Genomic DNA, 12,653 nt, shown 5'->3' on the forward strand with positions numbered 1-12,653 from the left:
CATAGAACCAAGGTAGATCATCAAGCATGAAATATTATGCCCCAAAGTTGATTTAGAAGAAAAGAAGTGGGGAAAAAGAAAATGGAAGATAGAAGTTTGAAAGATATGAAAAGAAATAGAAATAAGAAAAGAAAATGCTCCAAAAATCAATCAACTATTTAAGATAGAAATTTTGATTGAGATCACAAAAGAAAATAAGGAAATGAAGATCAAAATGTGACCACAATTGATTAAATGTCCACAATAAAGATGAAAGGAGAACCCTCTCAAACTCATAATGCAGCCTAAAAATGCAAACTAACATGAAGTCTAATAATGCAAGCTACATGAAATGCAATGGTGTACTTGCAAAAGAGCAACTGTAACATAGGATTTTGTGTTCATCATTCATTAGAGAATGTAAAAGAACTTATTTTCATCATTGGGCCATTATTAACAGACATCGAAAAATCACACAATCATCAGTAGTCACAAGCGCAACTATGAAGATATGAATGTAATTAATATCGGATTGGAATGTGGAAAGATTATAACATAAGCATCAAAGACATAAAGATCAAGATGACTTTGATGTTAGCTTACCCAATTTAATGTAGCAAAACCATGCTCACATCAAGGCATAGATGCCAAGATGACCATAAGAATGGGTTTGCAAAAACAATCAAGAATGATACCTCAAATCTCTTAAGTGTTTCGAGGGGACAACAAGAGACACTCTAGAGTTTCAAGACCACACCCGCAAGAAAACAAAAAATAAAAACATGTCCCATGCCTCAAGTCCTCTAACGATGCATCATGGAGAGATTTATCAGACAAGGACACTCAACAAAAATCAATAACAGTCAGCACACAAAGGAAAGATTATGACATAAGTCAAGCATTAATTGTTGCATTAAAAAATTTAAGTGTGTTAACTGATACTGAGTTCTGAGGACAAGGATCAAATGCTTGCAGGAAGGTAAGATCACATGATGATACTGGGTAAGACCAAACCAATAAGTGTTGAAAAACACTCAATGTCAATGGGTGTTGAAAAAAACCATTTGCGAGGTGTCCTAAAGACTCACACATCTAAGAAACCAAAACTAGCATAGTTATGCCCCCTAGACAAAGACCAATTCCAAATCAAGGTAAAAAGGACAAGGCAAGGTGGATAAAGGCTAAGTGTCGAGGACATGTGCTAAGAAACAAGGGTGCAAAGGCCTCAAGTAGCGCCTATTTCCAAGTTTTCACCACTTGGATTTTTTTTTTTTTTTTTCAAGACTTTTTATAATTTTTTTTTTTGTATTTTTGGAATATATAATTTTTTTGAAGATACATCAAAGTGCCTTTTGCTAGGTTGTCACTAAGATGATCATTTTTTCAGGACATTTTTCAATTTTTAGAATTTTTTACAATATACCATTTTTTTGGATTTTTGAAATATATCAATTTTTTTGGATTTTTTTTAGGATCAATAAATATGTACAAAGATGCCCCTAGACAGAATGGGCATTATGGATAGAACTTCTTTAAGTGCAAGACATTGATAGGATCAGGGAGCTGCTCTCCCTCTGCTGTAGATAGTAAATAGGCACCTAAACCAAAAGCTGTTGTAATAATGTAAGGTCCAAGCCAATTAGGTTCAAACTTACCCTTTTGATCTCTATTCTGTTGATTCTTATGATTCACACGTAGGACAAGATCTCCCACTTGAAACTCTCTAGGGTGAACCTTTTTGTTGAATGCTTTTGACATGCGCTTTTGATAGACTCTCATATGGTCAAATGATGCTTGGCATTTCTCATCTAAAAGTTCTAACTCTTGAAGTCTCATGGCACGGTAGTCTTCATCTGTAACTAGACTTTTGAGAGAAACTCTAAGTGAAGGAATTTCAACCTCTAAAGGTAACACTGCTTCAACACCATATGTAAGAGCAAAAGGAGTAGCCCCAGTAGGAGTGTGAATACTCGTTCTATAGGCCCACAAAGCTGGATTTATTTGTAAATGCCAATCTCTACCATTCTTATGAACTGTTCTGTGCAAGATTTAAAGAATGGTTTTGTTTGATGCTTCTGCTTGACCATTCCCTTGTGGGAAATAAATAGAGGACCAATGTTGTTTTATCTTAAACTTCTTATAGAGTTGCTTAAGGTCCTTATTTTTAAACTGACCTCCATTGTCAGTGATAATCTCAGAAGGCACTCCATATCTACAAATAATATGATTCAAAATAAATAGAGAAATTGTCTTTCCCAAGGCAACAGAAAGTGGGATAGCTTCTACCCATTTAGTGAAATAATCAGTGGCAGTAATAATAAACTTGTGTCCAGATGACGAGTTGGGATGAATTTGCCCAACAAGATCAAAGGCCCACCATTGAAATGGCCAATGAGATATAGAAGGAATGAGCTCCCTACTTGGAGTATGTATCAGATTACCATGTTTTTGACATTTTTCACATGACTTTGCAAAAGCTACTGCATCAATCTGCATTGTGGGCCAATAGTATCCCACCCTAAGCAATCTTGAAGCCATGGCAAGACCATTAGAATGTCCCCCACAGATACCCTCATGGATGTCAACTAACGCTTGATCAGATTCATGCTTTTCTAAGCATCTAAGAAGTGTTCCATCTAGACCCTTCCTATACAAATCACCAGAGATAAGGGAGTGATGAGAGGCATTTCAAATAAGGTTTCTGCATTCAGATCGGTTAAAGGTTTCAGGTATAATCCCATCACGAATGTACAAGTAAATGGCACCATAATGAGATGACTCATGACCAACAAGGGTACAAATAACATGACTTTCTTGGGAATCATAGATAGGGTAGTTTAGGAAGTTACTTGACAGACCTTGAATCTTCAAACACTAGAGATATCATCCATATTCACAATCTTGAACCTGTCATTGATTTATCCCTTGTTCATCCTGATCTAATTGATTGGTCCCAATGCAACCAAGAACCTGAGATCTTAACATTTCAAAATGACTATGAAATAGCCTGTTATTTGAATGCCATTGAAAAAAATGTGTGCTAAAATGTTGTCACACTTCTATGAATCATTACATGTAAGAAAACTCAAGAATGAGCTCTCACAAATCGATCCATAGCTCTCTACTCATAAAGTGCAAGGGTTTGCAATGGAGGCCCTCAGTTTGACCTATTTTTGTGCCCATGCAAGTACACCATGAGATGAGAGATTCAAAGAGGAAAAGCAAGAATGCTAGTCTCCATGATCTTCAAATATGCATGAAAATAAGATCTAATCTATGAAAGAAAAATCTAATCTATAAATGAAAGATTTAAGCTAAGAGCCCATGATGGGTGCACGAGAGAAAAGACAAAAAAATATAAGTTCTCCACAAAAAGCTTTTGTATTCAAACTCTTTCAAAAATTGGTCTTCAAACCTGTAGCATAACGATAGCATAATCCTGGGTGTCTAACATGAGGAGAGGGCTCTCCCTTATAAAGGAAATTATGGAGGTGAGAGGCTTCTCACAACCAATATGGGATAATAGAGCTTGATCCATGTGAGACAAAATTCCACCAATGAGAAAAGAGGAGTGGTTGAGAAGAAAGTGGTGATCCATGTGAGACAAGATTCCACCAATTAGAAAAAAGGAGTGGTTGAGGAGAAAGTGGAAAGATAAATCCCACTACGATCACATTTTTAAGTGTAGAGAAATTAAATAAAAAGAATTTATTTTATTTCCTTTTTTCATCAAAAGAGATATTTAAGTGGGATTTTTATTTAATTAAAAGGGAGCAAGTTCTTTTTAATTAAATAGAAGATATTTAATTAAATTAAAAGAGAGCTTTTTCTCTTAATTAATTAAATGTGGATGAACTGTTTAATTAAAAGAGAGGTTTTCTTTTAATTAAATGGGGATTTTATTTTATTTAATTAAAAGAGAAGGTTTTCTTTTAATTAAATAAGACTTGGAATAAAATGATCAATCTTAGAAATGAAATAAATCGAATTTGATCAAGGAAATTGATTTGAATTGATTTAATAAAATATCACAAATCATTGATTTAGAAAATTTGATAAATTGATAAATTGAATAATGGGGGCCCATAGTCTAGGCGACCATTTTTGGGTGCATACATTTGCCCCTCTTTGACTAATGTGTGATCGATTCGGGAACACATGTAGTCAAAGAAAGAAATTGAAGTGTGAGGTCAATTTGGGATCACAAAACAACCCAGAAATTTTTTTTTAGAACCAAAATCTAAGTGGTTTATAAGATATGATTGAATCTTTAAACCAACTAGATTTTTTGCCTGCAAACCAATCTATATATGGGTTGGCCTTAAAACCAAAGTGAAAAATTTACAAGAGCACTTGATTAGATCCAATATGCTACTGTAAAAAATCAGAGATGAAAAATAAAATCAAATGGAGCTAGAAACTTGATTCAAGCCCCACGGTGGGCACCAAAAATGTGTGCTAAAATGTTGCCACACTTCTATGAATCATTACATGTAAGAAAACTCAAGAATGAGCCCTCACAAATCGATCCATAGCTCTCTACTCATAGAGTGCAAGGGTTTGCAATGGAGGCCCTCAGTTTGACCTATTTTTGTGCCCATGCAAGTACACCATGAGATGAGAGATTCAAAGAGGAAAAGCAAGAATACTAGTCTCCATGATCTTCAGATATGCATGAAAATAAGATCTAATCTATGAAAGCAAACTCTAATCTATAAATGCAAGATCTAAGCTAAAAGCCCATGATGGGTGCAAGAGAGAAAAAGACAAGAAAATAGAAGTTCTCCACAAAAAGCTTTTGTATTCAAACTCCTTCAGAAATTTGTCTTCAAACCTGCAGCATAACGATAGCATAATCCTGGGTGTCTAACATGAGGAGAGGGCTCTTCCTTATAAAGGAAATTATGGAGGTGAGAGGCTTCTCACAACCAATATGGGATAATAGAGCTTGATCCATGTGAGACAAAATTCCACCAATGAGGAAAGAGGAGTGGTTGAGAAGAAAGTGGTGATCTATGTGAGACAAGATTCCACCAATTAGAAAAGAGGAGTGGTTGAGGAGAAAGTGGAAAGATAAATCTCACTTAGATCACATTTTTAAGTGTAGAGAAATTAAATAAAAAGAATTTATTTTATTTCCTTTTTTCATCAAAAGAGATATTTAAGTGGGATTTTTATTTAATTAAAAGGGAGCAAGTTCTTTTTAATTAAATAGAAGATATTTAATTAAATTAAAAGAGAGCTTTTTCTCTTAATTAATTAAATGTAGATGAACTGTTTAATTAAAAGAGAGGTTTTCTTTTAATTAAATGGGGATTTTATTTTATTTAATTAAAAGAGAAGATTTTCTTTTAATTAAATAAGACTTGGAATAAAATGATCAATCTTAGAAATGAAATAAATCGAATTTGATCAAGGAAATTGATTTGAATTGATTTAATAAAATATTACAAACCATTGATTCAGAAAATTTGATAAATTGATAAATTGAATAATGGGGGCCCATAGTCTAGGCGACCATTTTTGAGTGCATACACCATTGTTTTGGGTTCTTCTTCTCTTCGAAAGCTCAATGCATACATTTGTGCTTTTAGATTTTCAGTTTTTGATTTTTTCAATTGATTTGTGTTTTGGTGTTATGTAGGTTGGATTGGGAAAGAGCAAAGGCAATAGTGAGGGATCACCATGATGATACCTCCTCTTAATCCAATCATGGAAAGATGATCCCATTTCTCTCTCATCTCGGTATGTTTGAACTTTACCTACTATTTTCAATAACTTTTCCTAGTTTTCTAGTAGTTTTCTTTTAGGTTTTGTTCTTGAGGCCTAGCTTATTCTGAAGGTTGTGAAATATTAAACCTTATTAGACCTCTCCATTTATTAGACCTAGATTTTTTCTATTATGGAGAAGACTAGCTTGAACAATGTATATGTGATAATCTTGAACCTGAATGTAGAGGATAGTGCTAACAATTTGTCTCATGCCATGGTATTGTCCTTATTTGTCTTTAGTAGCTCAATATGTTGTTAAATTTTTGCCTTTATTGTGAGACCATTCATATATTGGAAAATGATACACTCAAGGAAATAATAAGATCTTGGGTGATCTTTAAATGATCTTACATTACCTAAAGATGAGGTAACAGTAATGCTTGAATTTAATTAATCTCATCCCTTAATCAACTTTCCTCTTGTAAGAGATTATGTTGATATCTAGCACTTGGGAGTAATGTAATTATGAAGTAAAGATATCAGCCTTTAGTGTCTTTGCACTTTCTTTTAGATCTTCACTCACTTTCTACATTTTGTTTTTAATTTTATTGGTAAGAAATGGAATAACACACAATTTATTGAATAATGTTAAAACATTTTGCACATTTGTTTCTAACTAGGTAACTTGGGTAGACAAACCCACTTGCTATATAGAAATATTTCTTGTAATCATTTCCAACACTTTATGTTCAAATTTCTTCTTATCTCTTTCCATCAGCTTAGACTTGGTATGTACATTAGGTTTATTGATCTTTTCAATAGTTGCACCAATTTCTCCAAGATTAGAGTCTTCTCATTCAATGTATTATTTGGCACAATTTCCATCAGTATGTCTTCCACATCATCAAACATTCTTTCTCAGCTTTTCTATCACACAATTCACTTCATACAACCATGGCATCTATATCCAAAGTGTTTTGATTTCAATCTAGTATAATTATCTCTTCATCATGAAAGAATTTATTTGGGAAAGTTGGATAAATGTTTTGAAAGAAAGAGGCAACAAGACTTGTGCAAGCATCTGAGAATGGAGAAGTGGTAGATGGAATGGAGGAACAAATGGTTGGAGAGTGCATAATCAACCATGCTAGCCCCACCACTATGAGGGTTGCAAGTGAAGTAGTGGGAACCTAGCTAGGAAGCGATGACATTGAAAAGATTTTTTTCCTAACCAATTCTCACTATCTCTACATGCCATAAAAGCATGTCTCTTAGAAGTCATTTCTATGAAACTTCTTGATCAATAAACATTTGACAACTCCTCATCTTCAATCTCTCTTGTTTAGAAATGCAAAGAATACAACATTCCTTCTGAATATCTTTTAGAATTGGTCAAACATCATTATCCCTCTTTGCTACTACTCCAACAGTAAAATCATGTTGCTGATATATTCATATCAATGCCATTCCATATTTTTTTATCATTTAGAAATGCAAAGTATTCAACATTCCTTCCAAATATCTTCTAGAATTGGCCAAACATCATTATCCCTCTTTGCTACTACTCCAACAGTAAAATCATGTTGCTGAAATATTCATAGCAATTCCATTCCATATTTGTTTATCATTTAGAAATGAAAAGGATTCAACATTCCTTCCTAATATCTTCTAGAATTGGCCAAACATCATTATCCCTATTTGTTACCACTCCAAGATTAAAATCATGTTATTGTTATATTCATAGCAATGCCATTCCATATTTTTTTATCATTTAGAAATGCAAAGGATTCAACATTCCTTCCAAATATCTTCTAGAATTGGCCAAACATCATTATCCCTCTTTGTTACTACTCCAATAGAAAAATCAAATTGCTGATAAATTCATAGCAATGCCATTCCACATTTGTTTATCTTGATTACTTCCACATAGCAATACAAAACCATTCTTTTAATTTCTCTTTATCTACTTGAGTGAGCCTTATTCCTCTTATTCATCTAATTTAATCTTGAGGAAAACACCCAATCCTTAATTAAAAGGAAACATCTTCTCAAGTCTACTTCACCTTGCTTCATTAATATTTTCAAAGATTCTCTTTCTCCCTTAGCATTCTCTCTTCTTATCATGTTGCTCACTTCATTTATTCATCTTTTTCCAACTCCATTTCTTTTCAATAATGCTTTTTACACACTACCCAAATATTTTTCTGTATTTGACAATTGGCATCTTCCTACCCCTCTTATTTCTTATTAGACAGATTGTGCCAATCTTGATTTTGGAACTCAATTTAATGGGTCTGATTTATTTTAAATTAGGTTTACTATTCACATTACTAGAATCAACCAAGCCAAAGGCATATTCACAAATATCTCACAGCTTGATTTTCATGTATTCATTGAAGAGCATACATATTATCTACTTGACTATATGCAATACTGATACAAGTAATGGTGGAGATGATACTTGTTTGTTAATACAAAAAATCTCAAAGTAGGCTAGGCTTCTTTTAATACTACCTAAGCATAACATATGCTATCCCCTTCAATTCTCTAAGATTAGAGATAAGGTGAATGACATATTCCTTGTGCCACTTTCACTTATTCTGGTTGTCTCTACCTATACCTTCAAAAAAAATCACACAACAACCTCTCACACCTCACCACACAAAACCTCCATCACCTCAAACCTCCTAGATCTTTATCAACACCATATCCCTATAAGATTCAAAATGAACTAACTCATTTCCAATATAGTACCTTCATTATGCATAAGGTTCTAAACACCTTAGAGGCTTCATAACACCAATACAAATTGCTCTACCTTATAGCCGCCCTTGGAAGGTAGATTAAGAACTCAAATTATCCAAAACACCTTTCAAACTAAAGGCAAATTTAGATACCTCTTACTGATATTGACATAATTTGAAGACTATGGATTCTCACTATTTAGTCAAATAAATAATCTATGCACTAAGTCTTCAAGATGGCAAGATACATATGAGAATGAGATTGGTGTAGGAGCACCTCAAACATTCAAGCCAAAGTTGAAGATTAGGGAGACCTCAAAGACCCTCAACACAAACCAGAAGGATAGAATGTATAAACAAGGTCTTCAAATCAATTGGAAGATTTTAGAACCTATAATGATACTAAAATAATCTAATTCCTCAATCTTTTTGTAAGGTCCTCAAAAGGACTAATAGTTGGTTGTAATGGACTAATAATGTCTAAATTTAAATAATATTTTCAATAAAGTTTCTAGGAGTCTAAGATAGGTTGGGGATGAGTCTAGGAAACAATTAGGAAAGAGTTGTACATTCTAATAAAACCTTCTTGTTATTGAAATATTCAAATATTTAAAAAACAAATGGATAGTTTGCAAAATTGAGGGAAACTTTTAGTTTATTATTGGTTAATTCTTAACCTTCCAACTCAACAATGACAATTGGTTGGAATGGTTATTTTGAAGAAGTCTCTTTTATGGGGGACGATAGAGAACTGGTGTATAAGTTGGAAAACATTTGAATAATAAAGTTTTCCATGTTTTCTACAACTATATTCATTTCTATAATCTAAATTTGAATTGGTTAATTTATATATGTATTGATAGAGATTTTTTAACCAATAATTTTTATATTTTATGAGTTTCTATTGGGATTGTACTTACTATTGCGCTAAGTGCAAACCAATGACTTTCTATTAATTGTTTTGTTACCACAATTAGTTTTTTAGGATAATGGGGAACATTCCATGAATATGGAGGCCAAATATTCATGGAATGAATTAATTTAACATGTATTATAGATTTACAATCATGTATATACAGATCCAAGCAAGATTTATGTGATCACAATTCAAGAATAGTGAGGAAAGCATTGAAATTGGATGCTCAAGTATAACAGTGAGCATTATAACCGAACAAGGGACCTATTTTGTGATTGGAAACATTGTAAAATGTTCATTTTATGGTGAATCCATCATAAATTTGGATAAAAAATGTGGAGAACCAAAAGATTGAGGAAGCCTTGGATTACAAGCGTTTAAGGGCACAATTTGGGGTTTTCTAGGTTATAGAGCATTGGAGGTTAATTCCTTTTGGAATTAAGAAATTGAAGGCATAAGAAGACACTATCCTAGAGTTTGGGTTGATAAGAGGTCATTTTTTGATACTTCCTTTGAAAATTTGGTCATTTTATGTATTGAAAACAGAGGGTCAGTCATGGTTAGGTGTATTGTTCCAAAACAAGCATATGAATATTTTTGATTTGTCATAGAACTCTGAAAAGGGTGTCTATAAATTCTATCATCTTGTCAAGTGTTTTGTGGGAGGATGAAGTTATTACCATCCTAATTCTATTGTAGGGTTATTGGATAGCCTATTAGGCCTTTGGAACAGTTTGAAAGAACTTTGTGTATTGGAAGCATGGGAATCAAAACAAAATATTTGGATTCCTTAAGTCTAAGTGGTTTGAGGCCTAGGAAACCAAATCCATCATTATGTGTCAGGTTCTTTAAACATTAGAGGTTGTTGATAGGCTTGAGTTCCTAAACCTTTGAAATTGTAAACTCTCATTGTGTTTTGAAGACCACCACCCTTCCCTTTGCATTAGAAATGAAGAGATAAGCTTAAAGTTCAAAATTAGGATTAGAAAACCATTTGGTACTGATTATTTGTTTAGAAGGAATGACTATATTGAGAAAAGAGGATTAGTTTCAAAATTGAATTTGGTGAATATAAATTTGTTTTAGAATAATGGTATCGGTTCTTCATGGAGAAAATGAAATGGACTAATAATTCTACTAGTTAATGTATAGTTTATCCCAATGTGTTTTCATATGTGGCAACTATTTTTTCCCTATAGTTATGAATGAGTTTGAGGTGCGAATATGAAAATTTGGATAAGGAAATGATTCTAAAAGTGTTTAACTACTTGGAATAGGGAAAATAATATTGAAGAAGATAGAGGGTCTTAATAGATATTTTGAAATGATATTTCAATTAATGTAGATTTGATTAAAGAGCTCATTTTGTAATTATAGTTGTGATGTGTGAGAGCCTTGAAGAAAACCTATTTGAGTGAACCATCCTCCTAGGTTTTCCAAGGTTGTGTCTCTACATCAGAATAAGGAAGAATATAACAAGATGGATTTCTATGTGTTCCTTATTGAGTTTGTGCATTTTTGTTATGGCTTGTGTTAATGTGCGTAATTTGAAACCTTTATATTGTGAATCACCATCCTTTGTTTTTTTCATTTTTATTTGCTTTCATTGATATTGTTACAAAATTTTAAATGTGTCTTTAATAATCAACAACTATACCTTAAGGCACTTAGTGGCATAAGATAATCTATCAAACTATCCAAACTTGAAATTTACAAATGTCACAGTCTAGAATATCAAGTTTATAGTAGTCAACATACAAAAAGTTTACAGTTATAGCTAATCATTTACATGTATAACCAAAAGGGCATATGGTGAAATATGACATGTTCATGAATTCTAGAGATTTCTTTGTTTTCACCTATACTTAAATAACAATTATAAAGTGAGAAAACTATAATTTATCATAAGAACAATACAAAGATGCTCAAGTAGTTTTTTCATTCAGATCCATGCTCAAGTCATGCCTCAAAATTTGTTAATTTTTTAGTGAAGAAAGGGCTTGGCTGAAAGGTCAAAAGAGGAGAGAAAATTAGAAAAATTATCCATGCGCAACAAAATAATTTAATTAATTTTATCATTGAAGAGGATCTGTTGATTACTTGGCTATCAAATTTATGTTTGTAAGAAATGATAAGATAGAGCAAGGAAAGAAAAAAATTCAAGTAAGTTAAGTGTGAAACAATGTTACCATGAGATAAGAAAAATCCAAGAGCATACACCAAGATATTTCAACAATGGAGGCAAGTATTTATAAGGGGAAAGTAAAGAAAACCCCTTGTGAGTATTATGAATGAAGGCAAATTCCTAGAGAGAGAGAGAGAGAGAGAGAGAGAGAGAGGTGGAGCAAAATAGCTCAATACAATAACATCAAAATGATGTGTAAAGAAGAAAGAGAGAAGAGCATCTCTTTTAAAGAGATGAGAAAGGAGTTGCATGTGCTCGCATGTGTAACTCCCATTTCTATGAATGCCACATTCATAATAGGTGTGTGCAAAGTGTCACAATCCTCTTAAGGAGGACAAACTAAATTCCTTAATAAAGGAATTATAAAAATGAGTTGTCCTCACATGTGGACTAAAGGACAAGTAAATGACATGTCCTCTACATGTGCACAATAGGCAAAAATACATTTAGGGATCCTTGGAATATCCTGATTAAATACATCCGAGGGAAGATTAATATTTCTAACACCCCCCCTTAATCTTTACTTGGGGAGCTTAAATCAAAGGGTTGTAAACCCAAATTTTTACACTGAAATTGAAATCTCTCTTTAGAAAGTGGTTTTGTCAAAATATTAGCCACTTGATGTTCACCCTTACATTAAAGGAGAGTAACTTTCTTTTCTTCAACTTGTTCTCGAATGAAGTGATGTTGAAGACAAATATGTTTGATCCTCACATGAAAAACTAGATTTTTTGCCAAGGCAATGGCACTTTGATTGTCACAATGTATAGGGGTAGGTGCTTGTTGAGGTAGATCCAAATCTTCAAGAAGTCTTCTAAGCCATAAGGTTTCCTTAGTTACATTAGTACAACCTTTGTATTCAGCTTCAATTGAGCAAAGAGAAATAAAGTGTTCTTTTTTACTTTTCCAAGAAATTGCACTTGAACCAACAAAGAAAAAATAGCCACAAGTGGATTTCCCATCATTGGGATCTCCACCTAGATCGAAATTAGTATAGCCATGTAAAAGAAATGCAGAATTGGCATTATAAAATAATCCCATATTAATAGTTCCTTTAATGTACCTTAAGATTCTTTTAGCAACTTTAAAATGAGTTTGTGTAGGTTTAGACATAAAT

This window comes from Cupressus sempervirens, unplaced genomic scaffold (genome assembly GCF_028749045.1).
Source record: "Cupressus sempervirens isolate cs-2001-9-10 unplaced genomic scaffold, ASM2874904v1 CseChr00s100002_03, whole genome shotgun sequence".
NCBI lineage: Eukaryota > Viridiplantae > Streptophyta > Pinopsida > Cupressales > Cupressaceae > Cupressus > Cupressus sempervirens.